The sequence below is a fragment of the Andrena cerasifolii genome, chromosome 8 (genome assembly GCF_050908995.1).
Source record: "Andrena cerasifolii isolate SP2316 chromosome 8, iyAndCera1_principal, whole genome shotgun sequence".
NCBI classification, from domain to species: Eukaryota; Metazoa; Arthropoda; class Insecta; order Hymenoptera; family Andrenidae; genus Andrena; species Andrena cerasifolii.
In genome coordinates, this window is record NC_135125.1 from 1,919,240 (window position 1) to 1,943,116 (window position 23,877).

The following is a 23,877-nucleotide window of genomic DNA, read 5'->3' on the forward strand; positions in this document are numbered from 1 at the left end:
CCAAACGCTATGGTGGTGGACGAAAACAAACAGCAACATCACCTGAAATGGTTCGGAAAGTGAAGGCTCGACTTGAACGAAATCCACGCCGTAGTGGTAATCAAATGGCCAAAGAACTGAAAATATCACAGCGAAGCATCCGACGCATATTCCAAAATGAGCTCAAGGTAAAGCCTTACAAGTTCCAAAAGGCACATGATCTTACACCAAAGCAAAAAAAAGTTAGACTCGAAAGAGCAAAGGAGTTGTTACGCTTGCACGAACGTGGCGAATTTCCAAACATTGTGTTCTCTGATGAGAAAAATTTCCCTATTGAGCAGTTCATAAACTCTCAAAATGATCGTGTTTACTTAACTGAACGCAGTTACGAAAATTTGAGCCTACGAACGGCAACCCGAAGTAATTTTCCATCTCAAGTAATGGTATGGGCAGCTGTGACCGCCGATGGACGCGGTCCAATCGTTTTCATCGAGCGTGGTGTCAAAGTCAATGCGACTTATTATCGGGAAAATGTTTTGGAAGCTGCTTTAAAGCCGTGGGCACGCAAACATTTCGGTCGTACACCATGGACATTCCAACAAGACTCGGCACCGGCTCATAAAGCTCGTGTGAACCAAGAATGGTTAAAAAACCATGTTCCACACTTCATTTCGTCCACACAATGGCTTTCGAATTCGCCAGATGCAAATCCGATGGACTATTCCATCTGGGCCATTTTGGAGAGCAAGGTGAGGACTAAAAAATATGCCAGTATGGATGCGCTGAAGAAAGCCATTGTACGGGAATGGGCCAAAATACCGCAAGATCATATTCGTGCAGCATGCAACTCATTTTTTAATCGTTTGAAGGCCATAGTCAAGGCAAAAGGTGGCCACATCGAGCTAAAGTGAATGGATTCTAAAATTTTTATTATTTCCACACATTTTTGTAATTTGAATCAATAAAAAATAATTTCACCCAAAAAAAATATGGTCGTTTGAATAGGTAACAGTTCAATCGCCTAACCCTGTACAAGTATGTATCCAAAAGGCGAAAAAGGAACTACCGGTCGTGCAGCAAAACCACCGAAGAGAAGATTTCATGGGAATCAGTTCTTAAGTACAGAGGGGGATGTAATAGGACAGAGTTCCACAGCAAAAAAAATAGCTAGTGCGACATTGCGTACACTTCGACGCATTATAAAATTGTGGAATTTTTAAGTGTTTTTGGTGTGCTCGCGGAGCTGCTGGTTTGCAAGCAATGCAAGCAGAACATACAGTTTCATAAATCCGAAAATCGTGGCCTTGGCTTGAAAATAATTGTTGAATGCACTTGTGGTCGCAGAGAAATCAACTCAGGGCCTATGATTCATACCGGTTATGAAATCAATCGGAGAATTGTATTCGCTATGAGACTCTTAGGCATCGGCCGGGAAGGCATAAATATATTTTGTGGAATCATGGACATCGGGCAGGGAATACAAATAACTTCGTACGATCTGGTTGTACAACATATGCACCGTGTGGCGAGTTTGGTGTTTGATCTCTTGTGCCAGAAATCAGTTGCTGAAGAACAAATGGAAAATGTGAAACATGGAAGGTGTTCGACAAATTTAAAGATGTCTGCTGATGGGTCGTGGAAGAAACGTGGCGTTACTTCGCTGTACGGTGTAACAACGCTCATAGGACATTACAGTGGGAAAGTAATAGATTTATTTGTAAAAGGAGGCTACTATCAAGTCGTACGTTTCGGAGTGGCAAAATGGATACTGACGAGTATCTAGAATGGTATGAAGGGCACGAAGAAGAATGCTTGGCAAACCATTCTGGTTCCGCAGGGAAAATGGAGGTCGATTCTATACGGGAACTGTTCTCAAGGTCCGAGGAGAAATTTAATGTAAAATATGGCAATTACATTGGCGATGGTGACTCCAAAACGTACAAGGCAATTTTAGATTTAAATCCCTGTGGCGACGATTTCGCAGTAACCAGAAGTGAGTGCGTCGGGCACGTGGAGAAACGGATGGGCACGCGGCTCCGAATTATTCAAAAAACGGAAAAGCTTGGCGCAAAGGGGAAGTTGACAGATGTGTTAATAAAACAAATTAACAAAATATTATGGCTTGGCAATAAGACGAAATGTTGATAGTGTTAGCGAAATGAAAAAAGCTACAATGGCAACACTGCATCATTTATCCTCTACCAACAAAGAACCAAAGCATGATAATTGTCCAGTGGGAGCCGATAGCTGGTGCAAGTGGCGCATCGCCGAAGCAGCAGGCAACCCGAAAGATTTCAAACATCCCCCTCCAATTCACCCAGATGTTGTGAAACATTTGATACCAATATATGAAGATCTTTCGAAGGAAGACCTTCTAAATAGGTGTCTAGGCGGAGACACACAAAACGCCAATGAAAGTTTTAATTCTACGATCTGGCGCCTAGCACTGAAGCATTTGATTTCGGGCAGAAAAATCGTTGAAATCGCCGCTTTCATTGCTACCGGTGTTTTCAACGAAGGCTACTATGCTTTTTTAAAAATAATGCAGACGTTGGAAATAAATATTGGAGATCAGTGTAAATTATTTGCTGAAGACTACGATGACCAGCGAATTAGGAGGCAGGAGCGCCGTAGCTTCTAGCAGCACTAAAGAGGCTCGAACAGCTCACAGACTTCGCCAAATTTAAAAAAAACGAGTTCAACGAGGAAGCGGAGGGTTTGCTGTGTGGACCTGGAATAGCAGATTAGCAGCAAAGTGCTGTATGTTTCCAATAAATGTTACTTTCTTGTACCGAAAACTTTAAACGCGATTTCTTCAAAACTACTGTTTTCAACTTGGCGGGTCAAATAGAAGAAAAACTATTGGTTTAATTGACTTGTCCCGATGCATACAGCTAAACAGTTACCAACTATCGTCGATGGACCAAAAACTCTTATAAATAAATTAAATTGAACAACTCTTTTTCCATAAATAATTCGAGAATTTTGGGGCAGAATCGTAACTTTTTTTTTAAGTCCCACCATTTTGCCAATTTTTAACTTTTTTTTTTCTTTAGGTTCATCGACGATGTAATTATACTAGAAATAAGAAAATCCTCCGTTTTTTTATTTCAGGGAAGAATTGGGGCCACAATTACAATCGCCAATTTGCAACTCCGGCGGCGAGACCTTACGAACATGTTCATGTATCTCTATTTCTACCAACCACTTTGTAATGAAAAAAATAATTTTTATTGTTTGAATGTGAACTAAAATACCCTGAAAGTTTGGAAAGGATCCGCTTAACAGTTTCTTAAAAAAAAAATCCAAAGAGTCACCTTATTTCTAGCATCCTAAATAGGACTCCCCCCTTAAGCTCATGTCAATGACCTTCCACAACATCGCCCCCACTTCCTATTTTATTGTCAGGTATATTACCTATTCTCAAACCCCAAACAAAATTGTATGACATAGAGAAGAAGAGCGCAATAAAATAACACTCCCAAATCCTGACATCAACATCCACAAAAGAAATGCTTAAAATAAAGGAAGAGAGAAAACTGACGCCTCTAAATCGAAAACACACGAAAGGAAGGTAAAAGGAAACTGAGAAACAAGAAAATGAATTTTGAATCGAGCGATTCAGATACTTTTGACGAAAAAGTAGTGCACGATATTTGGGCTATTTGCAAAGAATTCGAAAGAGGTGGTGAAAAATGTGGTTTCGGTGCACACCATGTGGTGAAGGGGTACATGAAAAATGTTCAGAATGACCTTTTTTGTGTATTGTTTCCAATTTTGTTAGAATGTAAATTTATGCTAGACACCTCAAACTATCGATTAATATAAAAAAAACTAACAAATGTATGACTTGCTCAAGTTTTATAACACTCCTTTTATAAATTACATTCTAAGTTTTGCGTTAAATAAACCCGAATAGGGCAGCTAGGGTAGAAGGCGAATGTGTTTTCGTTTTGTTGTGAGTGATGGGACTGATATCGTATCCATACATTTCGATACCGTTCTACAAACTTCGATACATATCAAAAAGAATCGATGCTTCTTCGATACATATAAAAAAGAATCGATGCTTCTTTGATACTTACATATGCGAAAGTATCGAGACCTGTTTGATACCTACACCAAAATATCGATACCTATTGATACCTATACGAAAATATCGATACCTATTGATACCTATACGAAAATATCGATACCTGTTTGATACCTACCTAAAAATGTCGATATCTGTCGATGTACAATTACAGTTAGATAACTACTTTAAAGAAATTTATTTATTCAGAAAAATAAATCCTCTTATTTATTGGAAGCAAAATGAAAAAAATATTTCATTCTAGCCGAGTTGGTAAATTAATATTTTTTATTATGGCAAGCTCCGTCCCTGCTTGCCGCGTTTTTTCAAAGGCTGGAGAGTTATTAAGTAAGAAAAGAAAACGATTAAAGGATAATAATGTAGACAAAATATTATTTCTTAATAACATTGCATAATGCACCAGTTTCTACACATTAACCGGTTAACTATAACGGCTTTTTTTACTATTCGTGCCCAAACTGGCAACATCGAATTGATACCAAGTACCTAAAATTTCGATGCGTATCGATGTTTGCTATTGAGTACTATGGTATCGAATTGATTGAACATCATCAATAGTATTGGTATCAGTCCCATCACTAGTTGTGATCTCTCTTTCTCTTCCGTTGAACGGAATACGTTCATGAGATGATCTTCAAATCGTTACTCTGACAGAAACATTTGCAACTCGCAGGTTTCGAATGACTTAGTTTTACCCGTGTTGAATTCTAATTCCTACCACGCGCAGCGTTACAATCTGTTTCGAGATTTCGCCGGTAACGTTGCATGTGACATTAACATGATAATAGTGTTCTAGGGCAGATATGGTAAACCTATGGCACGAGCGAAAATTTTACTAGTACGCCAATGATTTACAGATGATATCATTAATAATTGTATATTAATCTGAAATAATAATAATAATATGTTTAGAGATACTAAATTAGTTTTGTCCAGCTTTTACTATACGACAATGTATGTGTCAAGTTACGAGTACATTTTTATGAAATTTTATGTTAATTTTTAAACTTGTCTCAATCAAATTCTGCAATGATTAAGTATCTATTAATTTTTCCTCTATTAAAAATTACCCGGCGCGTCTGCAATTGGATAAATATTATTTCTAAATTTCTGGCACGCGCAGATAAAAATGTTCGCCACCACTGTCCTATGGTCCAACAAACCGGTGACAGAAAAATGCATTGGGTGACAGTACCGACTTCTTCCACCAGATAGTAGCACTTTATTTGATTTAACAAATGAATATCATATATGCGTTGGCTACAATAATGCAGTATAGATATAGTTGCTTTAGCATAAGAAAGTTAATGCAAAGCTAGTATGAGTAAAGCCTGTGATAAGTGTACATTAAAGTGCTTCCTAGTTGAGGGACAAGTGGTGCATCCCTCCTTTGTACAGAACTATTTTTGTATTCTTGTATGCTGCCAAAAATGTAAGGCATTTATATATGGTAAGTTGTAGCTTATGAACCAGAACTGGTCTAAAGCGGTATTTCAATAAAAAAAAAAATGAATATCATAATTCTGTGTAACATATTTTAGGGCCACATTTTTTACTCCATTGTTCTCGATGTTCTGAGGCAATTAACGTATACGTTGACATTCAGTTTGTTAAAAGTTATTTTTTAAAGCTGATCGTTTGTTTTTTAGATTTATAAGGATCAAATAGTACCCGAAGTCTAGGATTTTGACTCTGTCTGTATCTATAAGGCCTATTCTTACTCTTCCGCGTACCACTGGAAGGAATACGGCACGCTGAAGTGCTCTACATTATAATCCGGGAGCCAGCGACAAATTTTTTTGGCCAATTTGTTTAAAGTTGGTTTATCTTTTTTTTCTAGATTTATGCTGCATATGCACAAAACGGACCTCGTGCCACAGCGTCAACGGAACAACGCTTAACACCAGCGTGTCAATAATGTAAGAGAATAGGGTAATTCCGGGTGAGTTGACTCGATCACGTTTATGTTCTAGAACGTTGCGATTTTCAATTGTTTTTAGTGGTACATTGCGCGTCGCTCACACGCTGCATTAATCGTGTTTTCTGTTTGCTTTCAACTGCGAAATCGGGTAAGTTATTTGTATCTAAAAATTTACTATTCTCGAAAAATCTACGTATTCTTTAAATTATAATTTACTGACATTTTACGAAAAAGTAAAGACTTTTTTTGAATGCACGAGTGTGGAAAACTTCTGTGTAAGAAAAAGAAATAATTTTCGTCTGATTAACCTCATAACATGTATTATATTGGACAATCCGGGTGAGATGGCCTTTCATAGAGACTGCAATATTTATTTTATTTTTTTAAAATGTATGATTATTTTTTTAATTAAATTTTATATTATTTATCTAACTGTATTTCCTCCTGCAAATATATTTATATCCTTTATGAAACCACTAAATTTACGGTGTAACTGATTATTTTAAAAAAGGTAAGCCATCTCTCCCCGACTTACCCTATGGATATACTACGATATGACCCATCTGTATAGGTAGATTTCAATGTATTATGCCGAAAGTTTTTTTATTAATATCTCAGAAACTAACAAATACCCGAAGCTATAATTTTATATTAGAGTTCCTCTCCCCCGCCCGCCCAACCCCCCAAAATTTCGGTTCATTATGATGGTTGAGTCATACCGTAGTACAACCGAAATTATTGTGCAAAATCCTTACGAGTTTGGAAATTTTTGTACTAATTAATAGACACCATAAAACAACGAAAAATGATATTCTGCCACCTTAGTTGCGGAACGGCATGCTACTGCCACTCGTATAAACATGTTAAGAAAAATTAAATTTATTGACTAAAATGTTTAAAGCTGAAAATTGTTTTGGTGGCAGTTTGTATCACAAAATGGAAGAAAAACGATTGCTGCCAGTCCTATCACGGGACAAAGCCTTGGCAGGGGTCGTTTTGTGTATATGTAGCAGAAATATGGTACAAAAAAAGATGAACCGCGGAGAGGAGCGCGGCTCATCGGCGCACGTGACGACGAGGCCCCTCGCATCTTTGTAGCGGCAGTGATTCCTTTTCGTGACTGCGAACGAAGTCAGTCGAGACGTATCTCTGATAGTTGTATTGCAGACGAATATTGTAGACTAAGCATTTTAAATACGGACGTGTGAAAGCGTATTCACTACAGGTAAGTAAATGACTTTGTTCTGTTATGTATACTATGTCTACTCTATCTTAATTGACTATAATAAAAAGTCCTAATTTTGCATTTTTTTTTATACATAACACACAATGATCTAAAGTGTTTCCACGTGTTTGTCGTACACATGGCTCAAACGATTGTGGCCGATCCAGATTCGATTGTGGAATAGCTTACCATGGTTGGCCTTTTCTCGTCGCTAACATTCTACAGTATTTCATGAACATGATTGAGGGCACTGCCAAACCACAAGTTCTTGTCTAGAACACTTCTATTTCGTGAAGGAAACATCACTGCGACGACATCTGCATTATCATAATTATATAAATCACCGCGGTCTTCTGTGTTCGATGCTGTAGCGTAAATGATACCAAGAATAAATGTAAAATAATTTTTATTCCAATAAACTTCAAGAAAAATCATAATAATTTTATGCTTCTCGCTAATAGGTATCGCTCATCAAATTTCCGTAGAAGCACCGTATCTCGTGCATACATACATTGCCGCCCTTGTTTGAAATGAAAATGAAAACAATGTATCGCAAACGATAAACTTGTAATGTGCAAAGTAAATAAATCAACGAATTTATTATGGAAGACACAAATAAACAAAGCGGGAAAATAGAGTAATAATGAAAAGAATGGAAACGAATGTTATGTATGCGCAGGGATAGTAGGGCGTTAGGAAACCTGAATACTGGGATGAATAAATTCTTGTATTTTATTTGTAGCAGTCTTCATAGATTAAAATGTAAGACGCTCATTGTTAGTGGAAATCTGTAAGGCAAAAAAGTACGCATTTATTTCAAAATCCACTATCCGTTATTTCATGTTAACAACGGGAAAGTAAACATAACCGAAGGAATGTCAATTAAATTTTGTGACAGGAGCGCGTGAACGTGTCTCATATTAGATGTCGTCGCAGTGATGTTTCCCTCACGAAATAGAAGAGTTCTAGACGGGAACCTCTGGTTTGGCATTGTCCTAAACCATATTTATGAAACACTGTAGAATGTTAACGACGAATAAAGGCCAACCATGGTATCCCACAATCGAATCTCGATCGGCCAGAATCGTTTGAGCCGTGTGACAGTGCGGACCATCCAACAGTGGTCGAGTATCAATCACCAGACTGTCGACCAGTAGAGACCATTTTTTTTATCTGCAAGTTCAATCTGTTGGCAACTGAAATTAAATTATAAGGTGTTCATTTGGCGTTTCTTTTATCTTTCCCGCAGAAGAATGTCCGAAATTCCGAATCAGGAGAAAGGAAAATGAACAGAGCAGAAAATGAATGCGAACCTTACAAGTAGCTACTTCTCGAAGATAAAATGACGCAAAGACTGGCCGCTGAAAGGACAATGTTAAGTCGCAGAGGGGTTTACTGACCTACGACCGCACAGCGTATGCTATACACCATTGGAAAGATCTCACCAAGACGAATCGATTGATACCAAAGTTCCATATTTTGCGGTTTTGAACAAAACAAACCAGTAGGAGAATCCCTTCCGGCCCCCCGAAGAACCTGATGGGCCACACGCAGGCCCAACACGGCCCTGAAATGAAGGTTATGGGGCATATTTGCTGCCCCAACCTGCTAGAGCATCGTTTACACCCCTCGGTTTTTCCTCAGGTACCTATCCGAGGAAAAATGTTTTCAATATTTCTTCTGTACATATATTTCATAATACACCTCTAGATTGATTATATCAAGATTTTCCATATGTATAATATTTTTTAAAATATATTACAGTTTTTTGCGAAACAAAAGATTCAACACCATTGTCGATGTATTGACGTCTATTATTCGGATTTACTATTATAATTCTATTATTCGCGAATTTCCTATTCTGAACTCTGTATTCTTTTTTCTCCATACTGTGAAGAAGTATGTTCTGGACCCAAATATTTCGAATTTGTTTGCGTTAGTGAATTCAAAATATTTGGGTCCAGAGCATACTTCACAGTATGGAGAAAAAAGAATACAGAGTTCAGAAACGAAAATTCGCGGCCTACGATGAAATACTGCGGGGGTTCTGCATTTGGCTGGGGCTGTATGAGTGGAATCTCTACATTTCATCGATGGTAGTATGAATCATAGAGTTTATATTGACATCCTGAACATGCACATCCATGCTAGTGCAAATAAAATGGGACTTAATGGCAATTTTATATTTACCCATGACAATGATCCAAAGCATTCTGCATATAAAACTGGGCAGAGGGTTTTGTATAACACACCACAATATTTGAAAACGCCGCCATAATCAACACATATCAATCCCATAGAGCATCTATGGGATTATCTGGACAAAAAATACGTAATCATAATATTACATTTAAAGAAAGTTTGAAAACCCCTCTGCTAGAGGAGTAGAGTAAAATACAGCCTGCTGTAACATCCAACTTAGTAAATTCCATACCAATAAGCTTCAAGGTTATTATAAAATCAAAAGGCAATCTCACAAACTATTAAAACAATAAATATTTAGTTTATTTCCATAGTTTATTAATTCTTTATTTAACTGTACGAATACTTTTTGCGCGTCCATTTCTGCACGTTTATCTGTTTATGTTAATATCTTTGTTAATGTTAAGGGGAATAAAATTTTGTTTATACAAAATCTATTCTATAATCGAAGAATATGTATTAATCATTTTGTTCCGTTAAAATTTATTACTGACATGGATATACAAAGTTTTACTTTAAATTGGTCGCTGTACGAATACTTTTTGCACTGACTGTATATATTTAATATTGCGGCCCGTGTAGAGTAATAAGGTTTCCACTTGTGGCCAACTTCGGACCAAAGGTTACTCACTACTGTTTTAAATGATAGATTATAATCGTGAAAATAAGGCCCCACTAATCGGAATGTAAAATTCCAAGTATTTGTGACTGTACTACGCCACTGAGTAGCGGTGTTCCGTATGCTCGCGCGTACTACCGCTACAACGTTATCAACAAGAGTTTTTTTTTACGCTACTTTCATTTATATCGAAAAATTTGTAACAGTTGCAAGGTACCTTCACATGTACCGGAGCAAACGATGCCGATGCACCAGGAAAATTCTTTGGTATTCAATTTTTCCCAGAATCGATTCTCTGTTGTATGAATCTAAACTCGAGTTTTTGTCCCCTGGGAGAATTACTTATCGCTAGTGAAAGGACACAATCAAATTGCTTAGCATCACTCGGCTTGGTTTCGCGTTGGCGCCACTTGGCTTGGCTTGGCGTTGGCGTCGGTTGGTGTGACGTCACGGAGTCATCAAGCACACGTAGTATACCGCCACTGCCGCCTGTGTTCCCCCTCCACTACGAATAGTTTGCAGGAACCCATTTCCCGGACATACTGGTCCCACGTCCCACCATTCTGGCATAACTGGTTAAGCCAGCTCACCAGCACACAGACGGCTTGGGTTCGAGTTCTAGCAAACGTGGCTTTCCCTTTTTTCGGGATCCTATATTAGGTTATTCTTACGAATGGGCCCTTAACAGATCTCGCAACAATATACCAGATCTGATCTAACCTGGACCGGGGGCGTCCCCGAGGTCCACTTGTCACGGGGACCTTTTGTAGGAGGGAGGGACAGCTAGCCTCGCGAGAGTAAACAAGCCGTCGCCCCAACAAGCCGAAGGCATCGTATGCGTCCGAAGGCTTTTAGCGGGGACGTGAAGTGGACCCGGCAACTCAGCGTTCAGGACGATGAATAAAAGAGAGTTTACGGATAGGAGATCTGGTAGAGCGGCGTCGAGATACGGTTCTAAACACCACGGAGTCATTTAGCGACGGGCTGGTACCGCCAGGGCCGGAGAGGGTGGCTTGCGTAACGCATAATGACTCCGGCGCACCTACGCGTGCGTCTTAGGTAGAGATCGTCCACCCACGTCAATGGTCACTCCCGTGAGTACGGTCCGTCTGCAAGCTGGCTCGGGCCTATAAAAAGTGGACGCACACCCGAGAAACGGGGTAGAATCCTGGCGGGTTAATGCATACCATGAGGAGGCGACATCCAAAGCCATTCCCTCTCCCCTTTGGGAGAAGGCCCGTCTTCTCGGGTAGTGCAGGGTAGATAGTGTGGTCCTCCAGATCAGGTGGTACGTCGTCCCTCCCCGCTCAGTCGCGGCCGTTGAAGGGAGGTTTTCTGACCCCGTGGCAGCGCAGGGGAAAGAGATGCGGTGACACCGGGCGGCGCGTTCAGCCCTGGGAGAACTCCCGCTCTCCGAATGTTTGTACTACTGCGAGATGAGAAGAAGAACGACTACCTACAAACTGAAATGTCACAGGGGCATTGGGAATCGCCCGCTCGCTCCACCTTATCCCCTCCAACTCAGTTCGTCCCGTGCCGCAGAACGCAAACGAAACAACTCACGACAGCCCGCGGATAAGGACAGCCGCTAAGAGCCGAACAGTAGGACTTCTTGGGGGGGATAAAGTGTAGAGAGCGGGCGATTCCCCGTTGCCCCTGTAACATTTCAGCTCGTCGGTAGTCGTTCTTCTTCTCATCTCGCAATAGTACACTCACTGGCCACATGGCACGTGCCGCGCACTCCCTTCGCTGCAGGTCGCAACTAAATCGACTACGAATAACCCCAGTATCCGCTCAACACGACATGTGAGGGGAGGGGTGGGTGGGTGGACCTTGAATCTACAATTGTAGGTTGGAGTATTTAATTGTTTCCGAAATATTAATAAAAAATTATGGTTAACTTTTTTGTACAATACATTTTCCGTTCTACGGACAGCTGGACGCGTTCCCCCTACCTAGGCGTGCCCCTCAGGCGCCTAAAAGGCACGCGTATTTAGCTGAAATCCAAGTCAAGTTTCTTCAAAACGAAACGTGATATTAAAGAACTGTATTTGGTAGAATCACCCCCTAGAGTATTGACTATCAGTAGACTAACACCATAATAGGATGGGTCGCATCCCTAAGTTGTTGGATCAAATCTCGAAACTCACATCGGTTCGCTACCATGCTTTACGCGCACGTAAGCGGAAGCGGGCGTGTCCCCCCCCCCCCCGCGCTATCCTGTCGCCAACCAATACTAATACCCGGGACAAGTTGGAGAGTGGAATGCGCTGTGTCGGAATAAGTCAACAGAAATATTGAAAGTTTTTTATCAATACCTCGGAAACTAATGAATACCCGAAGCTACAATTTTAGATTTGGGGCCCACATACCCTCCCCACACCTCCCCTCAAACCTCATGTCGAACTGCCACTGGGGCCATTCGGAAGTACATTTAATCATCTTTAATCATCTCTCAAGAATGTGCTCAGGGAGGTCGCGACCCACTCGTTGGGAACCGTTGCCCTACATGTTAAGAACTCGGCGCTATTCCCACTACTTCTGGAACACTCCTGTCCTGTGAAGGCGAGAGCGAGTCAGAGGGAGTGAAAGCGAGCGATGAACGGTACAACCAGACAAACGACGCGTTGATACTTTATTTCGCTCAATGTCAGTCTTTCGGACGCTTGATACTTTCGTAGGAGCTCGACGAAGAACTCGTGTCACTGCCATAACCAATCACAGCTGCTCTCGCAGCCAGGCAAAAAACGGAGTATCAGGCCGAAAGACGGAGCGAGACGAAGTATCAACACGTCGTCTGTTTCGTGCCGTTTCTCGCTCGCTTTCAGTTCCGCTGACTCGCTCATGTTGCATCTCGTACCTTGTTGATAGGCCAACCTCCACGCTTAACCGCCTACGCTTTTCTCTATCCTACCGCCTGTTACCCCCCTGTTAACTGTTTTGCACGTGACGCCTTCATATACACGGTAACACAATTATTTCCCTATACGCACTGCTAGAGACTGTGTTTCATAAAAATTGTTTTGCAGTTGTTTTAAACGAACTTCAAGTTTATTTAACACTAGCGTCCCCTATCTCGGCTTTGCTCGAGATATTAGCGTGACATGTTTATTAGAATTAATATCTTTTAAGGAAATTAAGTATTTTGAAATAAAGCTTGATTTCTTCGTAATATTTCGGAGAAGATAACATTCTTGGTATAATGATTTTCTGACATTAGAATGAATTGTTGTTGCGCATCACCTACCGGAGCAATGCCATACCTAGTTAATTCCTGGATTATAATTCAATGCAATCCTTCCGGTAACATTCACTCTTATAAGTCCAGAATTTACCAGTGTATCTTAATATATAAAGCAGTAAGTGAAGTGTTTGTATGTTTTTGTCTGTCACCTAAAAACATTCGAACGGCAAACTCAGGGGTCATGAAATTTCTCCCAGCTCATTATACCTACCTAATCTAGATGAACGTGGCTACTTTCACAAAAATATAAATAAATAAAAAAACAATTTTTTTACAAAATCAGAATCTAAATTTCGGGTGAAGCTAAGTAGCAAAGCTAGTATTGCATACGTCGAGCAGGAGGGGATGATCTTGACAAATTTGATCGCACCCGGAGCATAGTACAATCCACACGGGGTACACATAAATCTGCAACAGCAATTTGTAACCAGACGATCATTCTAACATATATGTCCGCGATAATCCTCTTCTCTAGCGAGAAAGCGCGCGAAAAGCTTTGCCATCTGGTGGTGACATGACGGTACTGCTGCGGGCGAGGTATCGCGCGGGCCGAATATGCGCATGTGCGCGCGAAGTAAACTGTCGTCTACACGGGTCACGTGGTCTGCAAAACAGCCGTACACATGAAATGTTTACACATAAATTATATGTTAATAACGCGTTTCTGAGGCATGCTACATAGCCTATGTCCAACCTAGTGTTTGCAGGAATAACGTGTTAAAATTTGAGGAAGATCGGTTCAATAGGTCTTGAGTTTTGCGCGAAAACATTTCTCTCTCTTTATATAATAGTATAGATCCATGTACACAAACACGCGCGCGCGCAATCTCGAATAGCAGTCCATGGGCATATGTACGTAAAATATAGATAAAACAATTGTTACGAATCACATCAAATTTTATGTACCTATGTACACATATTATTCATATTATTTCGTTATTGTGTTAGTGTCTTGTTATTTTGTTGGTTTTGTAATATTCTTATTATTGTTGCATCATGGCGAACAAGAAAAGAAAGACTAATGCAGAAAATCTTGTATTTCAAGGGAGTTGGGAAAGAGATTTGTTTTGAATAATTGTGTAGGACAGCCTCTATGTTTATTTTGCAATGTAAAGCAACCTTTCTCGACATTATACTATGTCTCATGCGAAAACGTATGACACACATGTATTCTGCAGAACGTCGAGCACAAGTGCTTAGATATTTAAAAATATATACACTAGGTATAAAAAGTCTGCGTACACTAAGGTATGCAGAAGTGTCTGTTTGTGAAAATATGGAAATATCCTTGAATTCAGGTCAAAATGTATTTGTAACATGTACATGGTATGTTTACAATTCTAGTAATGTCACAGTAACAAATTAAAAATGACCAGAACTTAAATACAAACAATAAAACGAAAAATGTCCCTGAAAAGTCACCAGAAAATGTCTGCGTACGGCTACGTGAAATGGTGATTTCCCGAAACAGGATTGGGGATTCCCCGGTTCGTAACCTTAATTCTGGTTTAACGAAGCTCTGTGCAGATTGATACGCGTGTGCATGTATTATTTATAGTAGGTTTTAACAGACAAAACTAGCATGGAATACGGAGGAAAAGAAATTTCTGTCAATGAAAGGAAAATTATCGTGAAATTGTGGGAAGAAGGAAAAAGTTATCGAGAAATAGGAAAAATAATAGGAAGACGACATTCATCCGTTCAAAGAGTTATAAATAATTTTAAATCAACGGATATTATAACGTCCAAACCCCGTTCTGGTCGTCCGTCAAAATTATCCAAAAGAGAGCAACGGAGTATTGTAAGTGAAGTTAAAAAAAATCCGCGAATAACTGCAATGCAACTTGCTAAGGATATAGCGTTCAAGTTTAATAAAACAATTTGTGTCGATACCGCACGAAAAATACTAAAAAAGGCTGGATATCACGGTCACGTCGCACGTAAGAAACCATTTATATCGAAGATCAATCGAAAAAAACGAATTCAATTTGCGAATGAACATGTCAATAAACCAATTGAGTTCTGGGAAAAAGTAATATTTTCAAACGAAAGTAAATTTTGCATTTTTGGCATAAAAGGTCGAAAACTGGTATGAAGAAAACCATATACTGCACTAAACAAAGAACACCAATTCCCAACTATTAAGCACGGTGGCGGTGGTGTCATGGTATGGGGGTGCATAGCCAGTAGTGGAGTAGGGCAGTTACAATTTATAGAATCCACAATGAATAAAGTTGATTATTTAAACATTTTATATATTAAAGACTTAACGCGGCCAGGCACAGAAGAATATTTAGAGTATATATTACCAATTCCATACATCAGGGCGATAGTTCAACTACGCTTGGCAGGAAGACATGAATTCAGTATGGTAGAAGAAAGGGAGGAAGAGTAAGAATAAGCGACGCAGAGGAATGTCAACTGTGCAGCGTGGGAAGAAGGGAGACTTTAAAGCATGTTCTGTCTGTATGTTCCCAATATCAACAAGGGCATGCACAAAAAGTTAGGGAAAAAGAGTTCCCTGAAGTATTAAATATTGGGAATATCGAGGAAGCAAAGAACATGTTTTATTTTGTACAGTCAGTCATAAAAATAAGAAAACTTGCGCTAATTGAAATGTAATGAGAGTATAAATAGGTTTAGGTTTAGGTTTGTTTTTTTTTCCTACTGGTTATAAGAGTATAAATAATATATAAAGTATGGGTATTAGACTTAAGTACATTGTAAAACAGATAAAAGTAAGGATGTAGATGTGAAAACCAAACAACCTCCTTTGTAATAGGCTGTGAGCCTGTAGTACAAATAAACTTATTATTATTATTATTATTATTATTATTTAAACATTTTAAAAGCTAGTGTCAAGCAAAGTGCCGAAAATTTAGGTCGTTTACTTCACATTATTTCATGCATGATAATGACCCGAAGCATACGGCTCAAATTATTAAGTTATGGCTACTTTACAACGTTCCGAAACAGTTACATACACCTCCTCAATCGCCGGATTTAAATCCTATAGAGCATCTATGGGATTTGTTAGAACGTAGAATACGTCAACATAATATAACATCAAAGAATATGTTAAAAACTATTTTAAAAGAAGAATGGGAAAAAATTAGTGCTCAAGAGACAAGTACACTTGTACATTCTATACCGAAACGATTGCAGGAGGTTCTAAAAAGAAGAGGATATCCTACAAGCTACTAACTTTGCATCACTTAGGATTATTTTTACTTTTGTTAGACCTGTAGGCAGACTTTTTCTCGTGACTTTTCAGAGACATTTTTCGTTTTATTGTTTGTATTTAAGTTCTGGTCATTTTTAATTTGTTACTTTGGCATTACTGGAATTGTAAACATACCATGTACATGTTACAAATACATTTTGACCTGAATTCAAGGATATTTCTATATTTTCATAAACAGACACTTCTGCATACCTTAGTGTACGCAGACTTTTTATACCTAGTGTACCTACACAGGAATGAAGAGGAAGAGAAATCACAAGCTTCCCAGCAGCACAGCATTGTAGCTTCGTATTCCGTCGCATTAGAAATTTCACGTGCAAAAAATGTGTTTCAGACGGTGAACTGATAAAGAAATATGCAATCGGAAGGTTGAAAGGGATTGGAAAAGAAAGTGCAGTGGACCGTTTTAAAAGATTGTCGCAGCAAACTATTTCGTCTCGAGTAAGTGAAATTAGTTGATATATTTGCGATAAATTAAAAACTTATAAAAGCTTACGCGATAAATAAAAGCACTGGTGTTAACAATATCAGTCAATTACCTATTTTTGTTCTTACTATTTGCAATGGTACCGCTACGTTTTACTACGCAAGGAAGGGACATATTTAAAGCATTTCGCGCAAAAGTTGAAGAATACGGTGGATTTTCGAAATGTACTGCAATTGTAACAGATGGTGCACCAGCAATGGTAGGGCGGGCACCAGAAAGGATTCCATTCTTCATTCACCAAAAAACACTGCGCGGAAAAATTATGACATTGAATTCAACGAAGAAGATCGTGACTAAAGTTGTAAATTTAGTTAAAGATAGAAACAGATCACTTCAAATCGGAATTTTAAAACATTCGTTGCAAATATGAAAGTTGCTTATAGCCATTTAATTTTACACAGTCAAATGTGTTGGTTAAGTCTAGGAAAAACTTTAGAGCGGTTTTTTGGTTTGAGAAAAGAAATGCCAAAATTTAAAAAAATGGAAACAGATGAATTAGTATTTCTAACGGACATACCACTAATCATTTAAATTGTTCGAATACAAAATTGCAGACACAAGATCAAACAATTTCTGATTTGGTAGGAGCCAAATAGAAATATTTATAGCCGAATTAAAAATATCCGAGCTGTACCATTTTTCAGCATGCAAGGAAGCACGCATGAAACGGTAACTTCAAACATAAAGGCCACAGGTACAAAATTATCGCAGCGCGTTCTGGTGGAACTCAAAAGAATCAGCAGACTCTCCGCTTCAAAATGAGCTGCAGATAATGGTGTTCCGGTCAAGCCTCACGGAGATACAGCGAGTTGAAGAAAAAATGGAATTTGTACAATTTTTAAGCATATTTTCGAAAGAACGTGGTAGACCGAAATGTTAGCCGAGTCGAAAAAGCAAAACGATGCAACTTAAAGAGGAAAGACTGATCTTTCTATTGTTTTTTCCATGAACGTTCTACGATGATTGTATCGCTTGCTATACGCAACTAAAGTCAAAGAAACGAGTTTTGCTTGAAAGTTGAATAACTCGACCAAAAAAAATGCACAAGAAATGTATTACTCGGCTTTTACACAGGAAAGTGGTTGTTTTCGACTGGTGTAAATGGAATCTGTGTAAAAAATTTCATTCTCCCCGTGGAACATCGTAAAGTTGAAGACAATTTTTTAAAATTGACCAAGTGCTCTTTATATCGCTATAATTTTGCCGAAAAGCAATACAGTTAAAATCTGAAGAAAGCAGCTGAAATTAGAGATTCCACGCTTTCAAACGATATTTTCAAAATATCGATACGACTATTTTTGCCGGAGTTATGACCATGTGAACTTGCACCTATTTTCGGGTTCCTAGCGGTGATCCTTTAATTCAGGGTTGACTAACTGGTGGCTCGCGAGCCACCGGGGGCTCCTCCTCCGCTTTGCTGCTACGCTGAACGGCCCCCCTCCATACCCATCAAACTCTGACGATCGCAGTGGATTTCTCCTTCTTTCCTTCTCTTTTCGACTGCGATCGTCAGAGTCTGGTAGGTATGGACAGGGGCCGTTCAGCGTAGCAGCAAGGCGGAGGTGCCCCCGGTGGCCCGCGAGCCACCAGTTAGTCAACCCTGCTTTAATTAATGTGAGGAGTGTACTATGGGTATGTCCTTAATCGCTGTTTGCTTAACCGCTAAATGGCTTCCGTTTCCTTCTTCCCCACCCTTAAGGTCTGCGCACAAAAATCCGTTCGGTGTCAGTTCCGTGGTCGTAAAAGGTATCGGTTGATTACTTGTTTTGAAATGGAGCAGCGCACACTTGTCAGTTCCGCGAAATTCGACGGTCTCTCCGTACCCGTCAGTTCCGGGCCGTGAGGATCAGTGTAAAAAAATGTCGTTTGCGCGCTTTACAATGGAGCAGCGCACATTTGTCCGTGTCAGGGCTGTCGGCAGATGTCAGTGTAGAACACCTATCCGTAGAACTCGTATCGCGATACTGATTTTGTCTACCCCGCAAACGTCGGCCGCATGATGTTTTTTGTCTGAAGTCGACAGATGAAACGTGGAAACGAGCGGACTCTTTCACACGGCGCGGGGCAAAACACGTATCGCGATAGGTGTCGATCATTTGTTCTTCAATAAAAAATATCATCTCGTGCCCCACACAATTTTGGACAAAATATTTATCTGAAAGAATGAATGAGTTTGAAGCGTTATCTATTTTGATTTTACACAAAAGATGTAGTAAAAAACGAGCGAAGAGGAAGCATTGGGTTCATCCCATAAACAGCATTAGACATGAAAAGGGAAGCGTGTGGATGAGATTGTATAGATTAAAATGTACTTTTACATTAATAATTAGCAATCGATTGCTGATGTCGAGGAACGCATTCATTTACAAGAAACCAGATGTTTTACTATGTACCAGCATTGAAGTACAACTTACTTAAATCTACCTACTTAAGGGATTTTTAAATTTTCATTACAGGTAGAGGAAAAAAGGGGAAAAAACGACCTTCATTATTTTCTTCGCTATTCCGACCAATTGCGATTTTTTTCAAAACAACGAAATACGTCACCTACTTAGAAACCCAATATTTTTAGCTTCTAAAAGAAAATCACGTCGTTTGGACCAATTTTAAAAATGTTATTCTGTTTTGAAGGGTGTACGAATACTTTTGTCACCTACTGACTGAAAGAACTGTACAGCAGGCTTGCAAAATTAAAGTAATGGGACCTAGACAGAAATTTGTTTTGTCATTAGAGAAATCCAAAATTATACTTTTCATTTTGCATATTATGCATATTGCATATGTTCTGCATAATGTGATAATTGGCGCAATTGTTGTATATCATTATTTCTGTAAAGTTAAATATAGAACATTAATAAAATATTAATTTAGACAATGTTTTTAAATGGGATTCTTTTCGATGGGATTATATACTTGGCGCTCTTTTTTGTACCTTTTTGTAAAAAGGTAATTTTGTGGGGATTTCACACATTTTGTAGCGTTTACTGATATTAATTTAGGACAATTTTTAAAATGGGATATAACCTGCGAAGTGTCCAATGAGGTAAGTTGTCCAAATTTGAAATGTCACGCGTTTTTACAATACATATGAGACTGAATTATTGTCTCAATTAACAAGGTAAGTCGCCAAATTTTTTTAATAGATTTCTTATGTAGAGTCGCAGAGTTGGAAGTTGTCCGGAGAAGGTTCGACACAGAAGCATCTTCTTGCGCATAAGTTTCTGGAAATTTGTACGATGCATGTACAAAATAATATATTGCAGTAACAAATTGCATTGTATTTAAATTGCCAGATATTTGTATACCAGCAATTTAGAGTTTTTATGTAAAGCTTATATTATAGAAATGAAGGCGACACACAGGCTTGGATAGAATTCAAGGGGAAGCGCAGGCTTGGATGGATAGAAATGAAGGGGATGCACAGGCTGGCTTGGAGGTTGTCTGGAAAAGATTAGGTAGATAGATAGACAGAGCATCTTGTTTCGCACAAGTTTCTAGAAATTTGTCAAATAAGGTAAATCGACAAAAATTGTCAAAAAACATAGCATTAAGAATTATTAAGAAAATAGATTATTTATGGTGAACTGCTTGTAATGTAGAGCAAGTCACATTAGTGAAGAAGGTACGCTGAAAACACATCTCATTGTCAAGGGAGATGTGTTTTCAGCGTACTTTTTTCACTAATGTGACTTGCTCTACAATGCAAGGAATAGACAATAATTTTCTTAAATCTTAATGCTATGTCTTTTGACAATTTTTGTCGATTTATCTTATTTAACAAATGTCCAGAAACTTGTACGAAACAAGATGCTCTGTCTACCTATCTATCTAATCTTCTCCGGACAACCTCCAAACCAGCCTGTGCATCCCCTTCATTTTTATCCAAGTCCTGTACGTCTCCTTCATTTCTAAATATAATATAAGCTTTACATAAAATCTCTAAATTACTGGTATAAAAATATCTGGCAATTTAAAAGCAATGCAATTTGTTACTACAATATATTATTTTGTACATGCATCGTACAAATTTCCAGAAACTTATGCGAAAGAACATGATTCTCTGTTGAACCTTCTCCGGACAACTTCCAAGTCTGGGACTCTACATACGAAATCGATTTAAACAATTTTGGCGACTTACCTTGTTAATTAAGACAATAATTCAGTCTCCTATTTAGTGTAAAAACTCGTGACATTTCAAACTCGGACAACTTACTTTACTTGACACTTAGCACTTGGTAGGTTATAATGTCTCTGTCTAGCTGTCAGATTACAACAATTTGTTACGCGATTGGCCGAAACCCGCATCCAATGAACGACGTGCCTGAGAGACATTTCCTCACCCTTTCATACCCCCTCTTGCCGAGAAGTGTAGGACGATGACGATGACGATGACGATGCTGAATTTTAAGAACATAAAATTCAGCAAATCGCAACTTTACATAGAAATATCTCAGCTCATAAGGCCCGTAGGAACAAAACGAAGACACTTTTCTGATGTAAATCAAACCCAAGCTATCCATTAAGACCATTCAAAATGTAATCGGATCAGCCGTTATTGAGATTCGGAAATCTCAGGGTTCTTGATAGCGAGTTGTGGCGTAATATATCCACTGTAAGGAAGTCGTAACGCTCAATACGAGAATATTGAAAATCACACGGGGCATCGCTCGCCGTCGTCGAAGGCGCGAGGCCCCGTAGGACACGTAAGATGTATATACAATGTAACTTGGATTCTCGATGAATGCCGATGACGTCAGGGGCATCGGCGAGGGTTCGAGGCGCGTAAAAGGAACGAGAGGCATTCGTTTGTACGACTCAGGGTAGTTAGCATCGACGATCCAGAGTATTCTTTACACCACTCTGTGTCCGCTGCGCATATATACCTATATATACTATTACCCGGCCGAAAGAAGATCCCCAAGAGGCGGGCTCGGGCGATACAGTCCGTCGCTATGACGATTCACCTATTTGGGCACACTTTTAAAGACGCGGCACACGTATTTTGGTTATTGGCTGAAGTAGGCACATGATTGTCGCACCGCGCGACGAAGAGAGCCAACAAAACACATCGAGATCGAGTGGAATAGAGCGATCTGACCGACGAGCGCCAAAGCAATAGCGTAGGCATCTCAGATAGTTAACCATTAATATGTAATAACATAAAAATTTTCGGGAAAACGCGCGAGACACGTCGCCACCTGCTAGTGACATCGCGGTACTACTACGGGCAAGGTATACGCTCTACAGCGACTGTGTGGCGCGGGTACTTACTGAAAGACCATTTTGGCACGATATTTTCTGGCAGAAATAGCTTACCTATAAATTCTTTGTTGAAGATATGTTTGAGAACTGATGGCACAGTGACGCAGACGTCTGGATTATCCCAGGTAATCATTTCATGATAATCTGTCTATTCACAATTGAGTTCTATACCGGTTAAAAATGGCGAATTATCGGTAAAAAATTGAGGATATCTCTCGCAGTTTACCCGTAAACCGGTCTACCACTATTACAATCCCTAATTCGCATAGTCCTCTCCGGAAGTAGTATCACTACGAAAATATAGAGATGCCTGAAGCCAGAGGTGCACAAAGAGCCGCTCGGAGCCGGAGACCTCTTTGCTATTATGGGTACAGGGCAGAGTTGGGTATTAACTAAGTAAAAAATTATTTAAATCAGGATCAAATAAAAGTTACTTTAACTTTAGATTATTCAACGAATAAAATTAACTTTGTTATTCGACGAGAATTTATTCGACGAATAAAGTTACTTTTTTTATGCCTCGAGAATTTCAACTTCAGTGTCGAATAAATTTTTTAACTTCAACTGTAACTGTAACTTTAGCTGAATACACCGTCGAATAATTTTCTGGCGAGCAATCGAGCCGCCGACGACCGGGACGTTGAGGCCTGGCGCGCGTGTTACAATGTAGTACCGCTGGATGACGAAAATTTAAATCTTACTTAAAGTTAACTCGAGTAACAATTAACCCGAGTTAACTTTATTCGACACATGACGAATAATTTTTTAACTTTTATTCGTTATTCGAAATTTTATTTAAATAAAAATTTGTCCATCTCTGGTACCGGCTTACAACCGCCGAGCGTGGAGCTATTGCGTTGCCCAGCTGGCGATTGGTAGCGTTTTCGTTAAGGTTATCCATCTTCAGAGCAATATTTCTTCAGAATCTCAACAACCATTGGACGATACAGATCGGTAGATGATCACCGGCTCATACCATATAAGTATAGTATAAAAGTGAAGTGAAAAGACGAAGGAAAACCGGAAAATTATGTTTTGAATGTAAAAAATCGGTATGTGCTGAACATGCAGAGACCTATACAAAGTGTAAAGAATGCGTAATATAAAAATTATTATTATATAAACATCCATTTTTATTTATTTTGTACTTCTTGTTATACTAGAATATTATTTTCATTGATTGCCAGCAGAATTACAGTAATTTCTTGCTGAACGCTCGGTTTGGCCTACACGATGAATACTTTTCGCTATCCCCACCACTTCTGTCTCACTCTTGTCCGGCGAAGGCGATAGCGAGATGGAACGAGAGCGAGCGAGCACGGTACGAGATAAACGACGAGTTGATATTTTGTCTCGGTCCGTATTTCGGACGCCTGACAGACACTCCGTCCTTTGCGTGCGCGACGGGCGTGCGCGATGGCCGTGAGCACTCATTGGGTGCCTTCCATTTCGCGCATTGAGTGCATAGACTGTAGTTAATGCGCTGCGCGCATTCATATCGTTCCATTTCGTTACTACGATTCATGCGCTGTTGGAAACGGAACGGTTTTCGATGGGTTTGTTCAAACTTAACAATTAGCTGTGTAGCTATGGATTACTTT

The 23,877-nt window shown here is 39.3% G+C and overlaps 1 protein-coding gene and 1 pseudogene across 7 annotated transcripts in view; one reads left to right on the top strand and one right to left on the bottom strand.

The window, feature by feature from the left end:
• Tlk (Tousled-like kinase) overlaps positions 1-23,877 on the bottom strand; it is a 262,049-nt gene that overhangs the window by 142,382 nt on the left and 95,790 nt on the right. The window lies entirely within an intron of this gene.
• LOC143372310 (uncharacterized) lies at positions 1,388-2,727 on the top strand (annotated as a pseudogene).